The 20,741-nt window shown below is 44.5% G+C and overlaps 9 non-coding genes across 9 annotated transcripts; all 9 read right to left on the bottom strand.

Moving 5' to 3' along the window:
• Positions 1-2,118: 2,118 nt before the first annotated feature.
• trnae-uuc (transfer RNA glutamic acid (anticodon UUC)) lies at positions 2,119-2,190 on the bottom strand. The gene has a single exon. It is a non-coding gene; the product is annotated as a tRNA-Glu (tRNA).
• Positions 2,191-4,374: 2,184 nt separating this feature from the next.
• Positions 4,375-4,446, bottom strand: trnae-uuc (transfer RNA glutamic acid (anticodon UUC)). The gene has a single exon. It is a non-coding gene; the product is annotated as a tRNA-Glu (tRNA).
• Positions 4,447-6,655: 2,209 nt separating this feature from the next.
• trnae-uuc (transfer RNA glutamic acid (anticodon UUC)) lies at positions 6,656-6,727 on the bottom strand. Its single transcript has one exon. It is a non-coding gene; the product is annotated as a tRNA-Glu (tRNA).
• A 2,184-nt stretch (positions 6,728-8,911) lies between these two features.
• On the bottom strand, positions 8,912-8,983 carry trnae-uuc (transfer RNA glutamic acid (anticodon UUC)). The gene has a single exon. It is a non-coding gene; the product is annotated as a tRNA-Glu (tRNA).
• Positions 8,984-11,192: 2,209 nt separating this feature from the next.
• trnae-uuc (transfer RNA glutamic acid (anticodon UUC)) lies at positions 11,193-11,264 on the bottom strand. The gene has a single exon. It is a non-coding gene; the product is annotated as a tRNA-Glu (tRNA).
• Positions 11,265-13,448: 2,184 nt separating this feature from the next.
• On the bottom strand, positions 13,449-13,520 carry trnae-uuc (transfer RNA glutamic acid (anticodon UUC)). Its single transcript has one exon. It is a non-coding gene; the product is annotated as a tRNA-Glu (tRNA).
• A 2,184-nt stretch (positions 13,521-15,704) lies between these two features.
• Positions 15,705-15,776, bottom strand: trnae-uuc (transfer RNA glutamic acid (anticodon UUC)). The gene has a single exon. It is a non-coding gene; the product is annotated as a tRNA-Glu (tRNA).
• A 2,184-nt stretch (positions 15,777-17,960) lies between these two features.
• Positions 17,961-18,032, bottom strand: trnae-uuc (transfer RNA glutamic acid (anticodon UUC)). The gene has a single exon. It is a non-coding gene; the product is annotated as a tRNA-Glu (tRNA).
• Positions 18,033-20,241: 2,209 nt separating this feature from the next.
• Positions 20,242-20,313, bottom strand: trnae-uuc (transfer RNA glutamic acid (anticodon UUC)). Its single transcript has one exon. It is a non-coding gene; the product is annotated as a tRNA-Glu (tRNA).
• Positions 20,314-20,741: the final 428 nt, after the last annotated feature.

The raw sequence follows: 20,741 nt of genomic DNA, 5'->3' as shown, positions 1-20,741 counted from the left end.
TCTCACCACATTCGCGCCAGGTCAAACTGTTCGTAGCAAATGGCATTTTTTGTGGACAACACCAAAGATATATCCTCGCATCCACAGCATCACGTGCGGGTAGGCATCCACTGAAATCTATTTCATCTGTCCTTTTCTCAGGATTTTTCACTCTCGGTGCAGGGTGAACATTCCATTGGGTGTTTTTGTCCTGAACTGCAGCCTTTTGCCCATCTCCAGGCGACAGAACCGTTCTGTCTGTCTGTTCCTACTTATGAGCATTTACGGGAACGGGTCTCCGGTTCATCGTTTATCAGCAAACCAAGAAACACAAATAAACAGAAAGATGTGCCTCTCCACCACGTCGGCAAAGAAGCAATGACTGTTAATTCAAATAATTCCCAACCCTTGGGATTCTGTGTGGATTTGTTTCATTATAAAGATTTGAGTTTAAACGTGACTAAAAACCGAATAAAAATTATGAAAAACACTGGAATTGGCCGTACGGATATCGAACCGGCGACCTTGGCGTTATTAGCACCACGCTCTGACCAACTGAGCTAACCGGCCACACAGTGGGTCAAGGTTGCATGAAAACTCAGTCTGCGGGGATTTGTGTTTCCGACTCACACTGGGTGACAGATTTACTGCATAAACATTGAACACATCACATCGCTTAAACATTGTTCACTGTTCATCTACAACACTGCGCAGAGTGTAAATAGAACGTAACAGAAAAAGAGCGCTAAATCTAAAAACAATTCATGTTGAAAATTATTATCGCGCAACCGCTGAACAGCCCACTGTCCCGATATAAAATCAGCCACTTCCCTTAGAAGGAAGGGAACGCGAAATAACCAAAAATTGCTGAAACACGGGATTGAGCCAGGAACCATCTGGATCTTCAGTCAAACGCTTTCCCAACTGAACTATTTCGGCCGGACAGTGAACGAAGCAAAGTTTTCTCACACCTTTTTGAAAGAAAACCTGACCCCGGAAGGAATTGCCCCGCCCACTCTGTCCTCATTTCGGGGCAATGGGTCCCAAACACATCTCGGAGCTCAGGTTGTGTTAATGTAAAGTATAATGATACCGAAAACTTAATGCTCATGTTCCATTATCACTGCCCACGATCCAGGCAGTGGTCTTGTACACGTTGCGAAGATCAAAATATGTATTTTTTCGCACTGGCAATGAATTAACTGATATCTGTGCTGTGATCAACTAGGTTTCTTTGGGTGATGTCGTGCAAGAACGTAATGGAAGCCTAATTATAATGGTGATTGTTCTCACACTGCAGTTAAATGTTGGCAAACTTACAGTGTCAATCAGCAATTCTAGTTCCATATGTTGATTTAATGTTCTGCTGTGGTGTTCATTAAGAAACAAAGCTTGCACAACAGGCTCGATCTCACCGTCTTGAAGACAGAGTGACATATACTGGAGAGTTTATAACTGTTTGAGAACGTAAAATGTCAGTAAAATACCCCGTTCTTTTCTCGACACTGATGGGCTGTGAAAGGGAGACCGGCCGACGTCCCACTTAGCCGCACTGCCCCTGAGCCAAGGTGAAATTATAACAGGTTCAGTCCATAGCAATGCTATGCTGAAGAGAGATAAGTGTCGCGAATCAAGGAGAGATTTAACAATAGTGATGTTGAATATCGGTTGGATCAAGCACTCCATGAATTCTCTGCTGGGAAATTCAGAGCTTGTAAATCGCCTGTGAACGCTAAACATAGACACACAGTGAGCCAATGTGCAATATAGGAGGGGCCCAGGCCAAATGAATGCTCAGGATAAGTTGTCAGTGCCCATGGCCCAGGCATCCACTGATTCCAGTCTAGCACACGTTGCTAAGTTTAAAATGCTGAATATTTCCACACTGGCAATGCATTAACTGATGGTAAGCTAGAGTGACGTGCCGCAAAGATGTACAGGGAAGACTAAAGTTAGCCATGATTGGCACCATTTACGGTCTCAATCAGCACTTGTTGAGCGATATCTCGTCATTTACTGCTCACTTTAAAACGGAAGGTACAGAATGATGCGCTGCTGATGGTTGGGGCAGCAAGAGTGCAGTGAGATGTAAATTTGTTCAGCAACAGCCTTGCAGTTCAAACGGCCGAAAATACAATGTTCCCTGACCGGGAATCGAACCCGGGCCGCAGCGGTGAAAGCGCCGAATCCTAACCACTAGACCACCAGGGAAGCTACTACACATGTGCTTGCCAACAAGCAGAACAACACAGTCTTTCCTGCTTGCTCCTTCCAAATTCTCACCACATTCGCGCCAGGTAAAATTGTTCGTAGCAAATGGCATTTTTTGTGGACAACACCAAAGATATATCCTCGCATCCACAGCATCACGTGCGGGTAGGCATCCACTGAAATCTATTTCATCTGTCCTTTTCTCAGGATTTTTCACTCTCGGTGCAGGGTGAACATTTCATTTGGTGTTTTTGTCCTGAACTGCAGCCTTTTGCCCATCTCCAGGCGACAGAACCGTTCTGTCTGTCTGTTCCTACTTATGAGCATTTACGGGAACGGGTCTCCGGTTCATCGTTTATCAGCAAACCAAGAAACACAAATAAACAGAAAGATGTGCCTCTCCACCACGTCGGCAAAGAAGCAATGACTGTTAATTCAAATAATTCCCAACCCTTGGGATTCTGTGTGGATTTGTTTCATTATAAATATTTGAGTTTAAACGTGACTAAAAACCGAATAAAAATTATGAAAAACACTGGAATTGGCCGTACGGATATCGAACCGGCGACCTTGGCGTTATTAGCACCACGCTCTGACCAACTGAGCTAACCGGCCACACAGTGGGTTAAAGTTGCATGAAAACTCAGTCTGCGGGGATTTGTGTTTCCGACTCACACTGGGTGACAGATTTACTGCATAAACATTGAACACATCACATCGCTTAAACATTGTTCACTGTTCATCTACAACACTGCGCAGAGTGTAAATAGAACGTAACAGAAAAAGAGCGCTAAATCTAAAAACAATTCATGTTGAAAATTATTATCGCGCAACCGCTGAACAGCCCACTGTCCCGATATAAAATCAGCCACTTCCCTTAGAAGGAAGGGAACGCGAAATAACCAAAAATTGCTGAAACACGGGATTGAGCCAGGAACCATCTGGATCTTCAGTCAAACGCTTTCCCAACTGAACTATTTCGGCCGGAGAGTGAACGAAGCAAAGTTTTCTCACACCTTTTTGAAAGAAAACCTGACCCCGGAAGGAATTGCCCCGCCCACTCTGTCCTCATTTCGGGGCAATGGGTCCCAAACACATCTCGGAGCTCAGGTTGTGTTAATGTAAAGTATAATGATACCGAAAACTTAATGCTCATGTTCCATTTTCACTGCCCACGATCCAGGCAGTGGTCTTGTACACGTTGCGAAGATCAAAATATGTATTTTTTCGCACTGGCAATGAATTAACTGATATCTGTGCTGTGATCAACTAGGTTTCTTTGGGTGATGTCGTGCAAGAACGTAATGGAAGCCTAATTATAATGGTGATTGTTCTCACACTGCAGTTAAATGTTGGCAAACTTACAGTGTCAATCAGCAATTCTAGTTGCATATGTTGATTTAATGTTCTGCTGTGGTGTTCATTAAGAAACAAAGCTTGCACAACAGGCTCGATCTCACCGTCTTGAAGACAGAGTGACATATACTGGAGAGTTTATAACTGTTTGAGAACGTAAAATGTCAGTAAAATACCCCGTTCTTTTCTCGACACTGATGGGCTGTGAAAGGGAGACCGGCCGACGTCCCACTTAGCCGCACTGCCCCTGAGCCAAGGTGAAATTATAACAGGTTCAGTCCATAGCAATGCTATGCTGAAGAGAGATAAGTGTCGCGAATCAAGGAGAGATTTAACAATAGTGATGTTGAATATCGGTTGGATCAAGCACTCCATGAATTCTCTGCTGGGAAATTCAGAGCTTGTAAATCGCCTGTGAACGCTAAACATAGACACACAGTGAGCCAATGTGCAATATAGGAGGGGCCCAGGCCAAATGAATGCTCAGGATAAGTTGTCAGTGCCCATGGCCCAGGCATCCACTGATTCCAGTCTAGCACACGTTGCTAAGTTTAAAATGCTGAATATTTCCACACTGGCAATGCATTAACTGATGGTAAGCTAGAGTGACGTGCCGCAAAGATGTACAGGGAAGACTAAAGTTAGCCATGATTGGCACCATTTACGGTCTCAATCAGCACTTGTTGAGCGATATCTCGTCATTTACTGCTCACTTTAAAACGGAAGGTACAGAATGATGCGCTGCTGATGGTTGGGGCAGCAAGAGTGCAGTGAGATGTAAATTTGTTCAGCAACAGCCTTGCAGTTCAAACGGCCGAAAATACAATGTTCCCTGACCGGGAATCGAACCCGGGCCGCAGCGGTGAAAGCGCCGAATCCTAACCACTAGACCACCAGGGAAGCTACTACACATGTGCTTGCCAACAAGCAGAACAACACAGTCTTTCCTGCTTGCTCCTTCCAAATTCTCACCACATTCGCGCCAGGTAAAATTGTTCGTAGCAAATGGCATTTTTTGTGGACAACACCAAAGATATATCCTCGCATCCACAGCATCACGTGCGGGTAGGCATCCACTGAAATCTATTTCATCTGTCCTTTTCTCAGGATTTTTCACTCTCGGTGCAGGGTGAACATTTCATTTGGTGTTTTTGTCCTGAACTGCAGCCTTTTGCCCATCTCCAGGCGACAGAACCGTTCTGTCTGTCTGTTCCTACTTATGAGCATTTACGGGAACGGGTCTCCGGTTCATCGTTTATCAGCAAACCAAGAAACACAAATAAACAGAAAGATGTGCCTCTCCACCACGTCGGCAAAGAAGCAATGACTGTTAATTCAAATAATTCCCAACCCTTGGGATTCTGTGTGGATTTGTTTCATTATAAATATTTGAGTTTAAACGTGACTAAAAACCGAATAAAAATTATGAAAAACACTGGAATTGGCCGTACGGATATCGAACCGGCGACCTTGGCGTTATTAGCACCACGCTCTGACCAACTGAGCTAACCGGCCACACAGTGGGTTAAAGTTGCATGAAAACTCAGTCTGCGGGGATTTGTGTTTCCGACTCACACTGGGTGACAGATTTACTGCATAAACATTGAACACATCACATCGCTTAAACATTGTTCACTGTTCATCTACAACACTGCGCAGAGTGTAAATAGAACGTAACAGAAAAAGAGCGCTAAATCTAAAAACAATTCATGTTGAAAATTATTATCGCGCAACCGCTGAACAGCCCACTGTCCCGATATAAAATCAGCCACTTCCCTTAGAAGGAAGGGAACGCGAAATAACCAAAAATTGCTGAAACACGGGATTGAGCCAGGAACCATCTGGATCTTCAGTCAAACGCTTTCCCAACTGAACTATTTCGGCCGGAGAGTGAACGAAGCAAAGTTTTCTCACACCTTTTTGAAAGAAAACCTGACCCCGGAAGGAATTGCCCCGCCCACTCTGTCCTCATTTCGGGGCAATGGGTCCCAAACACATCTCGGAGCTCAGGTTGTGTTAATGTAAAGTATAATGATACCGAAAACTTAATGCTCATGTTCCATTTTCACTGCCCACGATCCAGGCAGTGGTCTTGTACACGTTGCGAAGATCAAAATATGTATTTTTTCGCACTGGCAATGAATTAACTGATATCTGTGCTGTGATCAACTAGGTTTCTTTGGGTGATGTCGTGCAAGAACGTAATGGAAGCCTAATTATAATGGTGATTGTTCTCACACTGCAGTTAAATGTTGGCAAACTTACAGTGTCAATCAGCAATTCTAGTTGCATATGTTGATTTAATGTTCTGCTGTGGTGTTCATAAAGAAACAAAGCTTGCACAACAGGCTCGATCTCACCGTCTTGAAGACAGAGTGACATATACTGGAGAGTTTATAACTGTTTGAGAACGTAAAATGTCAGTAAAATACCCCGTTCTTTTCTCGACACTGATGGGCTGTGAAAGGGAGACCGGCCGACGTCCCACTTAGCCGCACTGCCCCTGAGCCAAGGTGAAATTATAGCAGGTTCAGTCCATAGCAATGCTATGCTGAAGAGAGATAAGTGTCGCGAATCAAGGAGAGATTTAACAATAGTGATGTTGAATATCGGTTGGATCAAGCACTCCATGAATTCTCTGCTGGGAAATTCAGAGCTTGTAAATCGCCTGTGAACGCTAAACATAGACACACAGTGAGCCAATGTGCAATATAGGAGGGGCCCAGGCCAAATGAATGCTCAGGATAAGTTGTCAGTGCCCATGGCCCAGGCATCCACTGATTCCAGTCTAGCACACGTTGCTAAGTTTAAAATGCTGAATATTTCCACACTGGCAATGCATTAACTGATGGTAAGCTAGAGTGACGTGCCGCAAAGATGTACAGGGAAGACTAAAGTTAGCCATGATTGGCACCATTTACGGTCTCAATCAGCACTTGTTGAGCGATATCTCGTCATTTACTGCTCACTTGAAAACGGAAGGCACAGAAGTGTCTGCTGCATTACGACAACGAATGATGCGCTGCTGATGGTTGGGGCAGCAAGAGTGCAGTGAGATGTAAATTTGTTCAGCAACAGCCTTGCAGTTCAAACGGCCGAAAATACAATGTTCCCTGACCGGGAATCGAACCCGGGCCGCAACGGTGAAAGCGCCGAATCCTAACCACTAGACCACCAGGGAAGCTGCTACACATGTGCTTGCCAACAAGTAGAACAACACAGTCTTTCCTGCTTGCTCCTTCCAAATTCTCACCACATTCGCGCCAGGTCAAACTGTTCGTAGCAAATGGCATTTTTTGTGGACAACACCAAAGATATATCCTCGCATCCACAGCATCACGTGCGGGTAGGCATCCACTGAAATCTATTTCATCTGTCCTTTTCTCAGGATTTTTCACTCTCGGTGCAGGGTGAACATTCCATTGGGTGTTTTTGTCCTGAACTGCAGCCTTTTGCCCATCTCCAGGCGACAGAACCGTTCTGTCTGTCTGTTCCTACTTATGAGCATTTACGGGAACGGGTCTCCGGTTCATCGTTTATCAGCAAACCAAGAAACACAAATAAACAGAAAGATGTGCCTCTCCACCACGTCGGCAAAGAAGCAATGACTGTTAATTCAAATAATTCCCAACCCTTGGGATTCTGTGTGGATTTGTTTCATTTTAAAGATTTGAGTTTAAACGTGACTAAAAACCGAATAAAAATTATGAAAAACACTGGAATTGGCCGTACGGATATCGAACCGGCGACCTTGGCGTTATTAGCACCACGCTCTGACCAACTGAGCTAACCGGCCACACAGTGGGTTAAAGTTGCATGAAAACTCAGTCTGCGGGGATTTGTGTTTCCGACTCACACTGGGTGACAGATTTACTGCATAAACATTGAACACATCACATCGCTTAAACATTGTTCACTGTTCATCTACAACACTGCGCAGAGTGTAAATAGAACGTAACAGAAAAAGAGCGCTAAATCTAAAAACAATTCATGTTGAAAATTATTATCGCGCAACCGCTGAACAGCCCACTGTCCCGATATAAAATCAGCCACTTCCCTTAGAAGGAAGGGAACGCGAAATAACCAAAAATTGCTGAAACACGGGATTGAGCCAGGAACCATCTGGATCTTCAGTCAAACGCTTTCCCAACTGAACTATTTCGGCCGGACAGTGAACGAAGCAAAGTTTTCTCACACCTTTTTGAAAGAAAACCTGACCCCGGAAGGAATTGCCCCGCCCACTCTGTCCTCATTTCGGGGCAATGGGTCCCAAACACATCTCGGAGCTCAGGTTGTGTTAATGTAAAGTATAATGATACCGAAAACTTAATGCTCATGTTCCATTTTCACTGCCCACGATCCAGGCAGTGGTCTTGTACACGTTGCGAAGATCAAAATATGTATTTTTTCGCACTGGCAATGAATTAACTGATATCTGTGCTGTGATCAACTAGGTTTCTTTGGGTGATGTCGGGCAAGAACGTAATGGAAGCCTAATTATAATGGTGATTGTTCTCACACTGCAGTTAAATGTTGGCAAACTTACAGTGTCAATCAGCAATTCTAGTTCCATATGTTGATTTAATGTTCTGCTGTGGTGTTCATAAAGAAACAAAGCTTGCACAACAGGCTCGATCTCACCGTCTTGAAGACAGAGTGACATATACTGGAGAGTTTATAACTGTTTGAGAACGTAAAATGTCAGTAAAATACCCCGTTCTTTTCTCGACACTGATGGGCTGTGAAAGGGAGACCGGCCGACGTCCCACTTAGCCGCACTGCCCCTGAGCCAAGGTGAAATTATAGCAGGTTCAGTCCATAGCAATGCTATGCTGAAGAGAGATAAGTGTCGCGAATCAAGGAGAGATTTAACAATAGTGATGTTGAATATCGGTTGGATCAAGCACTCCATGAATTCTCTGCTGGGAAATTCAGAGCTTGTAAATCGCCTGTGAACGCTAAACATAGACACACAGTGAGCCAATGTGCAATATAGGAGGGGCCCAGGCCAAATGAATGCTCAGGATAAGTTGTCAGTGCCCATGGCCCAGGCATCCACTGATTCCAGTCTAGCACACGTTGCTAAGTTTAAAATGCTGAATATTTCCACACTGGCAATGCATTAACTGATGGTAAGCTAGAGTGACGTGCCGCAAAGATGTACAGGGAAGACTAAAGTTAGCCATGATTGGCACCATTTACGGTCTCAATCAGCACTTGTTGAGCGATATCTCGTCATTTACTGCTCACTTTAAAACGGAAGGCACAGAATGATGCGCTGCTGATGGTTGGGGCAGCAAGAGTGCAGTGAGATGTAAATTTGTTCAGCAACAGCCTTGCAGTTCAAACGGCCGAAAATACAATGTTCCCTGACCGGGAATCGAACCCGGGCCGCAGCGGTGAAAGCGCCGTATCCTAACCACTAGACCACCAGGGAAGCTGCTACACATGTGCTTGCCAACAAGTAGAACAACACAGTCTTTCCTGCTTGCTCCTTCCAAATTCTCACCACATTCGCGCCAGGTCAAACTGTTCGTAGCAAATGGCATTTTTTGTGGACAACACCAAAGATATATCCTCGCATCCACAGCATCACGTGCGGGTAGGCATCCACTGAAATCTATTTCATCTGTCGTTTTCTCAGGATTTTTCACTCTCGGTGCAGGGTGAACATTCCATTGGGTGTTTTTGTCCTGAACTGCAGCCTTTTGCCCATCTCCAGGCGACAGAACCGTTCTGTCTGTCTGTTCCTACTTATGAGCATTTACGGGAACGGGTCTCCGGTTCATCGTTTATCAGCAAACCAAGAAACACAAATAAACAGAAAGATGTGCCTCTCCACCACGTCGGCAAAGAAGCAATGACTGTTAATTCAAATAATTCCCAACCCTTGGGATTCTGTGTGGATTTGTTTCATTATAAAGATTTGAGTTTAAACGTGACTAAAAACCGAATAAAAATTATGAAAAACACTGGAATTGGCCGTACGGATATCGAACCGGCGACCTTGGCGTTATTAGCACCACGCTCTGACCAACTGAGCTAACCGGCCACACAGTGGGTTAAGGTTGCATGAAAACTCAGTCTGCGGGGATTTGTGTTTCCGACTCACACTGGGTGACAGATTTACTGCATAAACATTGAACACATCACATCGCTTAAACATTGTTCACTGTTCATCTACAACACTGCGCAGAGTGTAAATAGAACGTAACAGAAAAAGAGCGCTAAATCTAAAAACAATTCATGTTGAAAATTATTATCGCGCAACCGCTGAACAGCCCACTGTCCCGATATAAAATCAGCCACTTCCCTTAGAAGGAAGGGAACGCGAAATAACCAAAAATTGCTGAAACACGGGATTGAGCCAGGAACCATCTGGATCTTCAGTCAAACGCTTTCCCAACTGAACTATTTCGGCCGGACAGTGAACGAAGCAAAGTTTTCTCACACCTTTTTGAAAGAAAACCTGACCCCGGAAGGAATTGCCCCGCCCACTCTGTCCTCATTTCGGGGCAATGGGTCCCAAACACATCTCGGAGCTCAGGTTGTGTTAATGTAAAGTATAATGATACCGAAAACTTAATGCTCATGTTCCATTATCACTGCCCACGATCCAGGCAGTGGTCTTGTACACGTTGCGAAGATCAAAATATGTATTTCTTCGCACTGGCAATGAATTAACTGATATCTGTGCTGTGATCAACTAGGTTTCTTTGGGTGATGTCGTGCAAGAACGTAATGGAAGCCTAATTATAATGGTGATTGTTCTCACACTGCAGTTAAATGTTGGCAAACTTACAGTGTCAATCAGCAATTCTAGTTCCATATGTTGATTTAATGTTCTGCTGTGGTGTTCATTAAGAAACAAAGCTTGCACAACAGGCTCGATCTCACCGTCTTGAAGACAGAGTGACATATACTGGAGAGTTTATAACTGTTTGAGAACGTAAAATGTCAGTAAAATACCCCGTTCTTTTCTCGACACTGATGGGCTGTGAAAGGGAGACCGGCCGACGTCCCACTTAGCCGCACTGCCCCTGAGCCAAGGTGAAATTATAACAGGTTCAGTCCATAGCAATGCTATGCTGAAGAGAGATAAGTGTCGCGAATCAAGGAGAGATTTAACAATAGTGATGTTGAATATCGGTTGGATCAAGCACTCCATGAATTCTCTGCTGGGAAATTCAGAGCTTGTAAATCGCCTGTGAACGCTAAACATAGACACACAGTGAGCCAATGTGCAATATAGGAGGGGCCCAGGCCAAATGAATGCTCAGGATAAGTTGTCAGTGCCCATGGCCCAGGCATCCACTGATTCCAGTCTAGCACACGTTGCTAAGTTTAAAATGCTGAATATTTCCACACTGGCAATGCATTAACTGATGGTAAGCTAGAGTGACGTGCCGCAAAGATGTACAGGGAAGACTAAAGTTAGCCATGATTGGCAACATTTACGGTCTCAATCAGCACTTGTTGAGCGATATCTCGTCATTTACTGCTCACTTGAAAACGGAAGGCACAGAAGTGTCTGCTGCATTACGACAACGAATGATGCGCTGCTGATGGTTGGGGCAGCAAGAGTGCAGTGAGATGTAAATTTGTTCAGCAACAGCCTTGCAGTTCAAACGGCCGAAAATACAATGTTCCCTGACCGGGAATCGAACCCGGGCCGCAACGGTGAAAGCGCCGAATCCTAACCACTAGACCACCAGGGAAGCTGCTACACATGTGCTTGCCAACAAGTAGAACAACACAGTCTTTCCTGCTTGCTCCTTCCAAATTCTCACCACATTCGCGCCAGGTCAAACTGTTCGTAGCAAATGGCATTTTTTGTGGACAACACCAAAGATATATCCTCGCATCCACAGCATCACGTGCGGGTAGGCATCCACTGAAATCTATTTCATCTGTCCTTTTCTCAGGATTTTTCACTCTCGGTGCAGGGTGAACATTCCATTGGGTGTTTTTGTCCTGAACTGCAGCCTTTTGCCCATCTCCAGGCGACAGAACCGTTCTGTCTGTCTGTTCCTACTTATGAGCATTTACGGGAACGGGTCTCCGGTTCATCGTTTATCAGCAAACCAAGAAACACAAATAAACAGAAAGATGTGCCTCTCCACCACGTCGGCAAAGAAGCAATGACTGTTAATTCAAATAATTCCCAACCCTTGGGATTCTGTGTGGATTTGTTTCATTATAAAGATTTGAGTTTAAACGTGACTAAAAACCGAATAAAAATTATGAAAAACACTGGAATTGGCCGTACGGATATCGAACCGGCGACCTTGGCGTTATTAGCACCACGCTCTGACCAACTGAGCTAACCGGCCACACAGTGGGTTAAGGTTGCATGAAAACTCAGTCTGCGGGGATTTGTGTTTCCGACTCACACTGGGTGACAGATTTACTGCATAAACATTGAACACATCACATCGCTTAAACATTGTTCACTGTTCATCTACAACACTGCGCAGAGTGTAAATAGAACGTAACAGAAAAAGAGCGCTAAATCTAAAAACAATTCATGTTGAAAATTATTATCGCGCAACCGCTGAACAGCCCACTGTCCCGATATAAAATCAGCCACTTCCCTTAGAAGGAAGGGAACGCGAAATAACCAAAAATTGCTGAAACACGGGATTGAGCCAGGAACCATCTGGATCTTCAGTCAAACGCTTTCCCAACTGAACTATTTCGGCCGGACAGTGAACGAAGCAAAGTTTTCTCACACCTTTTTGAAAGAAAACCTGACCCCGGAAGGAATTGCCCCGCCCACTCTGTCCTCATTTCGGGGCAATGGGTCCCAAACACATCTCGGAGCTCAGGTTGTGTTAATGTAAAGTATAATGATACCGAAAACTTAATGCTCATGTTCCATTATCACTGCCCACGATCCAGGCAGTGGTCTTGTACACGTTGCGAAGATCAAAATATGTATTTTTTCGCACTGGCAATGAATTAACTGATATCTGTGCTGTGATCAACTAGGTTTCTTTGGGTGATGTCGTGCAAGAACGTAATGGAAGCCTAATTATAATGGTGATTGTTCTCACACTGCAGTTAAATGTTGGCAAACTTACAGTGTCAATCAGCAATTCTAGTTCCATATGTTGATTTAATGTTCTGCTGTAGTGTTCATAAAGAAACAAAGCTTGCACAACAGGCTCGATCTCACCGTCTTGAAGACAGAGTGACATATACTGGAGAGTTTATAACTGTTTGAGAACGTAAAATGTCAGTAAAATACCCCGTTCTTTTCTCGACACTGATGGGCTGTGAAAGGGAGACCGGCCGACGTCCCACTTAGCCGCACTGCCCCTGAGCCAAGGTGAAATTATAACAGGTTCAGTCCATAGCAATGCTATGCTGAAGAGAGAAAAGTGTCGCGAATCAAGGAGAGATTTAACAATAGTGATGTTGAATATCGGTTGGATCAAGCACTCCATGAATTCTCTGCTGGGAAATTCAGAGCTTGTAAATCGCCTGTGAACGCTAAACATAGACACACAGTGAGCCAATGTGCAATATAGGAGGGGCCCAGGCCAAATGAATGCTCAGGATAAGTTGTCAGTGCCCATGGCCCAGGCATCCACTGATTCCAGTCTAGCACAAGTTGCTAAGTTTAAAATGCTGAATATTTCCACACTGGCAATGCATTAACTGATGGTAAGCTAGAGTGACGTGCCGCAAAGATGTACAGGGAAGACTAAAGTTAGCCATGATTGGCACCATTTACGGTCTCAATCAGCACTTGTTGAGCGATATCTCGTCATTTACTGCTCACTTTAAAAGGGAAGGCACAGAATGATGCGCTGCTGATGGTTGGGGCAGCAAGAGTGCAGTGAGATATAAATTTGTTCAGCAACAGCCTTGCAGTTCAAACGGCCGAAAATACAATGTTCCCTGACCGGGAATCGAACCCGGGCCGCAGCGGTGAAAGCGCCGAATCCTAACCACTAGACCACCAGGGAAGCTACTACACATGTGCTTGCCAACAAGCAGAACAACACAGTCTTTCCTGCTTGCTCCTTCCAAATTCTCACCACATTCGCGCCAGGTAAAATTGTTCGTAGCAAATGGCATTTTTTGTGGACAACACCAAAGATATATCCTCGCATCCACAGCATCACGTGCGGGTAGGCATCCACTGAAATCTATTTCATCTGTCCTTTTCTCAGGATTTTTCACTCTCGGTGCAGGGTGAACATTTCATTTGGTGTTTTTGTCCTGAACTGCAGCCTTTTGCCCATCTCCAGGCGACAGAACCGTTCTGTCTGTCTGTTCCTACTTATGAGCATTTACGGGAACGGGTCTCCGGTTCATCGTTTATCAGCAAACCAAGAAACACAAATAAACAGAAAGATGTGCCTCTCCACCACGTCGGCAAAGAAGCAATGACTGTTAATTCAAATAATTCCCAACCCTTGGGATTCTGTGTGGATTTGCTTCATTATAAAGATTTGAGTTTAAACGTGACTAAAAACCGAATAAAAATTATGAAAAATACTGGAATTGGCCGTACGGATATCGAACCGGCGACCTTGGCGTTATTAGCACCACGCTCTAACCAACTGAGCTAACCAGCCACACAGTGGGTTAAAGTTGCATGAAAACTCAGTCTGCGGGGATTTGTGTTTCCGACTCACACTGGGTGACAGATTTACTGCATAAACATTGAACACATCACATCGCTTAAACATTGTTCACTGTTCATCTACAACACTGCGCAGAGTGTAAATAGAACGTAACAGAAAAAGAGCGCTAAATCTAAAAACAATTCATGTTGAAAATTATTATCGCGCAACCGCTGAACAGCCCACTGTCCCGATATAAAATCAGCCACTTCCCTTAGAAGGAAGGGAACGCGAAATAACCAAAAATTGCTGAAACACGGGATTGAGCCAGGAAGCATCTGGATCTTCAGTCAAACGCTTTCCCAACTGAACTATTTCGGCCGGACAGTGAACGAAGCAAAGTTTTCTCACACCTTTTTGAAAGAAAACCTGACCCCGGAAGGAATTGCCCCGCCCACTCTGTCCTCATTTCGGGGCAATGGGTCCCAAACACATCTCGGAGCTCAGGTTGTGTTAATGTAAAGTATAATGATACTGAAAACTTAATGCTCATGTTCCATTTTCACTGCCCACGATCCAGGCAGTGGTCTTGTACACGTTGCGAAGATCAAAATATGTATTTTTTCGCACTGGCAATGAATTAACTGATATCTGTGCTGTGATCAACTAGGTTTCTTTGGGTGATGTCGTGCAAGAACGTAATGGAAGCCTAATTATAATGGTGATTGTTCTCACACTGCAGTTAAATGTTGGCAAACTTACAGTGTCAATCAGCAATTCTAGTTCCATATGTTGATTTAATGTTCTGCTGTAGTGTTCATAAAGAAACAAAGCTTGCACAACAGGCTCGATCTCACCGTCTTGAAGACAGAGTGACATATACTGGAGAGTTTATAACTGTTTGAGAACGTAAAATGTCAGTAAAATACCCCGTTCTTTTCTCGACACTGATGGGCTGTGAAAGGGAGACCGGCCGACGTCCCACTTAGCCGCACTGCCCCTGAGCCAAGGTGAAATTATAACAGGTTCAGTCCATAGCAATGCTATGCTGAAGAGAGATAAGTGTCGCGAATCAAGGAGAGATTTAACAATAGTGATGTTGAATATCGGTTGGATCAAGCACTCCATGAATTCTCTGCTGGGAAATTCAGAGCTTGTAAATCGCCTGTGAACGCTAAACATAGACACACAGTGAGCCAATGTGCAATATAGGAGGGGCCCAGGCCAAATGAATGCTCAGGATAAGTTGTCAGTGCCCATGGCCCAGGCATCCACTGATTCCAGTCTAGCACACGTTGCTAAGTTTAAAATGCTGAATATTTCCACACTGGCAATGCATTAACTGATGGTAAGCTAGAGTGACGTGCCGCAAAGATGTACAGGGAAGACTAAAGTTAGCCATGATTGGCACCATTTACGGTCTCAATCAGCACTTGTTGAGCGATATCTCGTCATTTACTGCTCACTTGAAAACGGAAGGCACAGAATGATGCGCTGCTGATGGTTGGGGCAGCAAGAGTGCAGTGAGATGTAAATTTGTTCAGCAACAGCCTTGCAGTTCAAACGGCCGAAAATACAATGTTCCCTGACCGGGAATCGAACCCGGGCCGCAGCGGTGAAAGCGCCGAATCCTAACCACTAGACCACCAGGGAAGCTACTACACATGTGCTTGCCAACAAGCAGAACAACACAGTCTTTCCTGCTTGCTCCTTCCAAATTCTCACCACATTCGCGCCAGGTAAAATTGTTCGTAGCAAATGGCATTTTTTGTGGACAACACCAAAGATATATCCTCGCATCCACAGCATCACGTGCGGGTAGGCATCCACTGAAATCTATTTCATCTGTCCTTTTCTCAGGATTTTTCACTCTCGGTGCAGGGTGAACATTCCATTGGGTGTTTTTGTCCTGAACTGCAGCCTTTTGCCCATCTCCAGGCGACAGAACCGTTCTGTCTGTCTGTTCCTACTTATGAGCATTTACGGGAACGGGTCTCCGGTTCATCGTTTATCAGCAAACCAAGAAACACAAATAAACAGAAAGATGTGCCTCTCCACCACGTCGGCAAAGAAGCAATGACTGTTAATTCAAATAATTCCCAACCCTTGGGATTCTGTGTGGATTTGTTTCATTATAAAGATTTGAGTTTAAACGTGACTAAAAACCGAATAAAAATTATGAAAAATACTGGAATTGGCCGTACGGATATCGAACCGGCGACCTTGGCGTTATTAGCACCACGCTCTAACCAACTGAGCTAACCAGCCACACAGTGGGTTAAAGTTGCATGAAAACTCAGTCTGCGGGGATTTGTGTTTCCGACTCACACTGGGTGACAGATTTACTGCATAAACATTGAACACATCACATCGCTTAAACATTGTTCACTGTTCATCTACAACACTGCGCAGAGTGTAAATAGAACGTAACAGAAAAAGAGCGCTAAATCTAAAAACAATTCATGTTGAAAATTATTATCACGCAACCGCTGAACAGCCCACTGTCCCGATATAAAATCAGCCACTTCCCTTAGAAGGAAGGGAACGCGAAATAACCAAAAATTGCTGAAACACGGGATTGAGCCAGGAACCATCTGGATCTTCAGTCAAACGCTTTCCCAACTGAACTATTTCGGCCGCACAGTGAACGAAGCAAAGTTTTCTCACACCTTTTTGAAAGAAAACCTGACCCCGGAAGGAATTGCCCCGCCCACTCTGTCCTCATTTCGGGGTAATGGGTCCCAAACACATCTCGGAGCTCAGGTTGTGTTAATGTAAAGTATAATGATACCGAAAACTTAATGCTCATGTTCCATTATCACTGCCCACGATCCAGGCAGTGGTCTTGTACACGTTGCGAAGATCAAAATATGTATTTTTTCGCACTGGCAATGAATTAACTGATATCTGTGCTGTGATCAACTAGGTTTCTTTGGGTGATGTCGTGCAAGAACGTAATGGAAGCCTAATTATAATGGTGATTGTTCTCACACTGCAGTTAAATGTTGGCAAACTTACAGTGTCAATCAGCAATTCTAGTTCCATATGTTGATTTAATGTTCTGCTGTAGTGTTCATAAAGAAACAAAGCTTGCACAACAGGCTCGATCTCACCGTCTTGAAGACAGAGTGACATATACTGGAGAGTTTATAACTGTTTGAGAACGTAAAATGTCAGTAAAATACCCCGTTCTTTTCTCGACACTGATGGGCTGTGAAAGGGAGACCGGCCGACGTCCCACTTAGCCGCACTGCCCCTGAGCCAAGGTGAAATTATAACAGGTTCAGTCCATAGCAATGCTATGCTGAAGAGAGATAAGTGTCGCGAATCAAGGAGAGATTTAACAATAGTGATGTTGAATATCGGTTGGATCAAGCACTCCATGAATTCTCTGCTGGGAAATTCAGAGCTTGTAAATCGCCTGTGAACGCTAAACATAGACACACAGTGAGCCAATGTGCAATATAGGAGGGGCCCAGGCCAAATGAATGCTCAGGATAAGTTGTCAGTGCCCATGGCCCAGGCATCCACTGATTCCAGTCTAGCACACGTTGCTAAGTTTAAAATGCTGAATATTTCCACACTGGCAATGCATTAACTGATGGTAAGCTAGAGTGACGTGCCGCAAAGATGTACAGGGAAGACTAAAGTTAGCCATGATTGGCACCATTTACGGTCTCAATCAGCACTTGTTGAGCGATATCTCGTCATTTACTGCTCACTTTAAAACGGAAGGCACAGAATGATGCGCTGCTGATGGTTGGGGCAGCAAGAGTGCAGTGAGATGTAAATTTGTTCAGCAACAGCCTTGCAGTTCAAACGGCCGAAAATACAATGTTCCCTGACCGGGAATCGAACCCGGGCCGCAGCGGTGAAAGCGCCGAATCCTAACCACTAGACCACCAGGGAAGCTACTACACATGTGCTTGCCAACAAGCAGAACAACACAGTCTTTCCTGCTTGCTCCTTCCAAATTCTCACCACATTCGCGCCAGGTAAAATTGTTCGTAGCAAATGGCATTTTTTGTGGACAACACCAAAGATATATCCTCGCATCCACAGCATCACGTGCGGGTAGGCATCCACTGAAATCTATTTCATCTGTCCTTTTCTCAGGATTTTTCACTCTCGGTGCAGGGTGAACATTTCATTTGGTGTTTTTGTCCTGAACTGCAGCCTTTTGCCCATCTCCAGGCGACAGAACCGTTCTGTCTGTCTGTTCCTACTTATGAGCATTTACGGGAACGGGTCTCCGGTTCATCGTTTATCAGCAAACCAAGAAACACAAATAAACAGAAAGATGTGCCTCTCCACCACGTCGGCAAAGAAGCAATGACTGTTAATTCAAATAATTCCCAACCCTTGGGATTCTGTGTGGATTTGTTTCATTATAAAGATTTGAGTTTAAACGTGACTAAAAACCGAATAAAAATTATGAAAAATACTGGAATTGGCCGTACGGATATCGAACCGGCGACCTTGGCGTTATTAGCACCACGCTCTAACCAACTGAGCTAACCAGCCACACAGTGGGTTAAAGTTGCATGAAAACTCAGTCTGCGGGGATTTGTGTTTCCGACTCACACTGGGTGACAGATTTACTGCATAAACATTGAACACATCACATCGCTTAAACATTGTTCACTGTTCATCTACAACACTGCGCAGAGTGTAAATAGAACGTAACAGAAAAAGAGCGCTAAATCTAAAAACAATTCATGTTGAAAATTATTATCACGCAACCGCTGAACAGCCCACTGTCCCGATATAAAATCAGCCACTTCCCTTAGAAGGAAGGGAACGCGAAATAACCAAAAATTGCTGAAACACGGGATTGAGCCAGGAACCATCTGGATCTTCAGTCAAACGCTTTCCCAACTGAACTATTTCGGCCGCACAGTGAACGAAGCAAAGTTTTCTCACACCTTTTTGAAAGAAAACCTGACCCCGGAAGGAATTGCCCCGCCCACTCTGTCCTCATTTCGGGGTAATGGGTCCCAAACACATCTCGGAGCTCAGGTTGTGTTAATGTAAAGTATAATGATACCGAAAACTTAATGCTCATGTTCCATTATCACTGCCCACGATCCAGGCAGTGGTCTTGTACACGTTGCGAAGATCAAAATATGTATTTTTTCGCACTGGCAATGAATTAACTGATATCTGTGCTGTGATCAACTAGGTTTCTTTGGGTGATGTCGTGCAAGAACGTAATGGAAGCCTAATTATAATGGTGATTGTTCTCACACTGCAGTTAAATGTTGGCAAACTTACAGTGTCAATCAGCAATTCTAGTTCCATATGTTGATTTAATGTTCTGCTGTAGTGTTCATAAAGAAACAAAGCTTGCACAACAGGCTCGATCTCACCGTCTTGAAGACAGAGTGACATATACTGGAGAGTTTATAACTGTTTGAGAACGTAAAATGTCAGTAAAATACCCCGTTCTTTTCTCGACACTGATGGGCTGTGAAAGGGAGACCGGCCGACGTCCCACTTAGCCGCACTGCCCCTGAGCCAAGGTGAAATTATAGCAGGTTCAGTCCATAGCAATGCTATGCTGAAGAGAGATAAGTGTCGCGAATCAAGGAGAGATTTAACAATAGTGATGTTGAATATCGGTTGGATCAAGCACTCCATGAATTCTCTGCTGGGAAATTCAGAGCTTGTAAATCGCCTGTGAACGCTAAACATAGACACACAGTGAGCCAATGTGCAATATAGGAGGGGCCCAGGCCAAATGAATGCTCAGGATAAGTTGTCAGTGCCCATGGCCCAGGCATTCACTGATTCCAGTCTAGCACACGTTGCTAAGTTTAAAATGCTGAATATTTCCACACTGGCAATGCATTAACTGATGGTAAGCTAGAGTGACGTGCCGCAAAGATGTACAGGGAAGACTAAAGTTAGCCATGATTGGCAACATTTACGGTCTCAATCAGCACTTGTTGAGCGATATCTCGTCATTTACTGCTCACTTGAAAACGGAAGGCACAGAAGTGTCTGCTGCATTACGACAACGAATGATGCGCTGCTGATGGTTGGGGCAGCAAGAGTGCAGTGAGATGTAAATTTGTTCAGCAACAGCCTTGCAGTTCAAACGGCCGAAAATACAATGTTCCCTGACCGGGAATCGAACCCGGGCCGCAGCGGTGAAAGCGCCGAATCCTAACCACTAGACCACCAGGGAAGCTGCTACGCATGTGCTTGCCAACAAGTAGAACAACACAGTCTTTCCTGCTTGCTCCTTCCAAATTCTCACCACATTCGCGCCAGGTCAAACTGTTCGTAGCAAATGGCATTTTTTGTGGACAACACCAAAGATATATCCTCGCATCCACAGCATCACGTGCGGGTAGGCATCCACTGAAATCTATTTCATCTGTCCTTTTCTCAGGATTTTTCACTCTCGGTGCAGGGTGAACATTCCATTGGGTGTTTTTGTCCTGAACTGCAGCCTTTTGCCCATCTCCAGGCGACAGAACCGTTCTGTCTGTCTGTTCCTACTTATGAGCATTTACGGGAACGGGTCTCCGGTTCATCGTTTATCAGCAAACCAAGAAACACAAATAAACAGAAAGATGTGCCTCTCCACCACGTCGGCAAAGAAGCAATGAC

The sequence above is a fragment of the Pristiophorus japonicus genome, chromosome 28 (assembly GCF_044704955.1).
Source record: "Pristiophorus japonicus isolate sPriJap1 chromosome 28, sPriJap1.hap1, whole genome shotgun sequence".
Classification (NCBI taxonomy): Eukaryota; Metazoa; Chordata; class Chondrichthyes; family Pristiophoridae; genus Pristiophorus; species Pristiophorus japonicus.
Note: the sequence above shows the minus strand (reverse complement) of the source record. Positions and strands in the feature narration are given on the sequence as shown.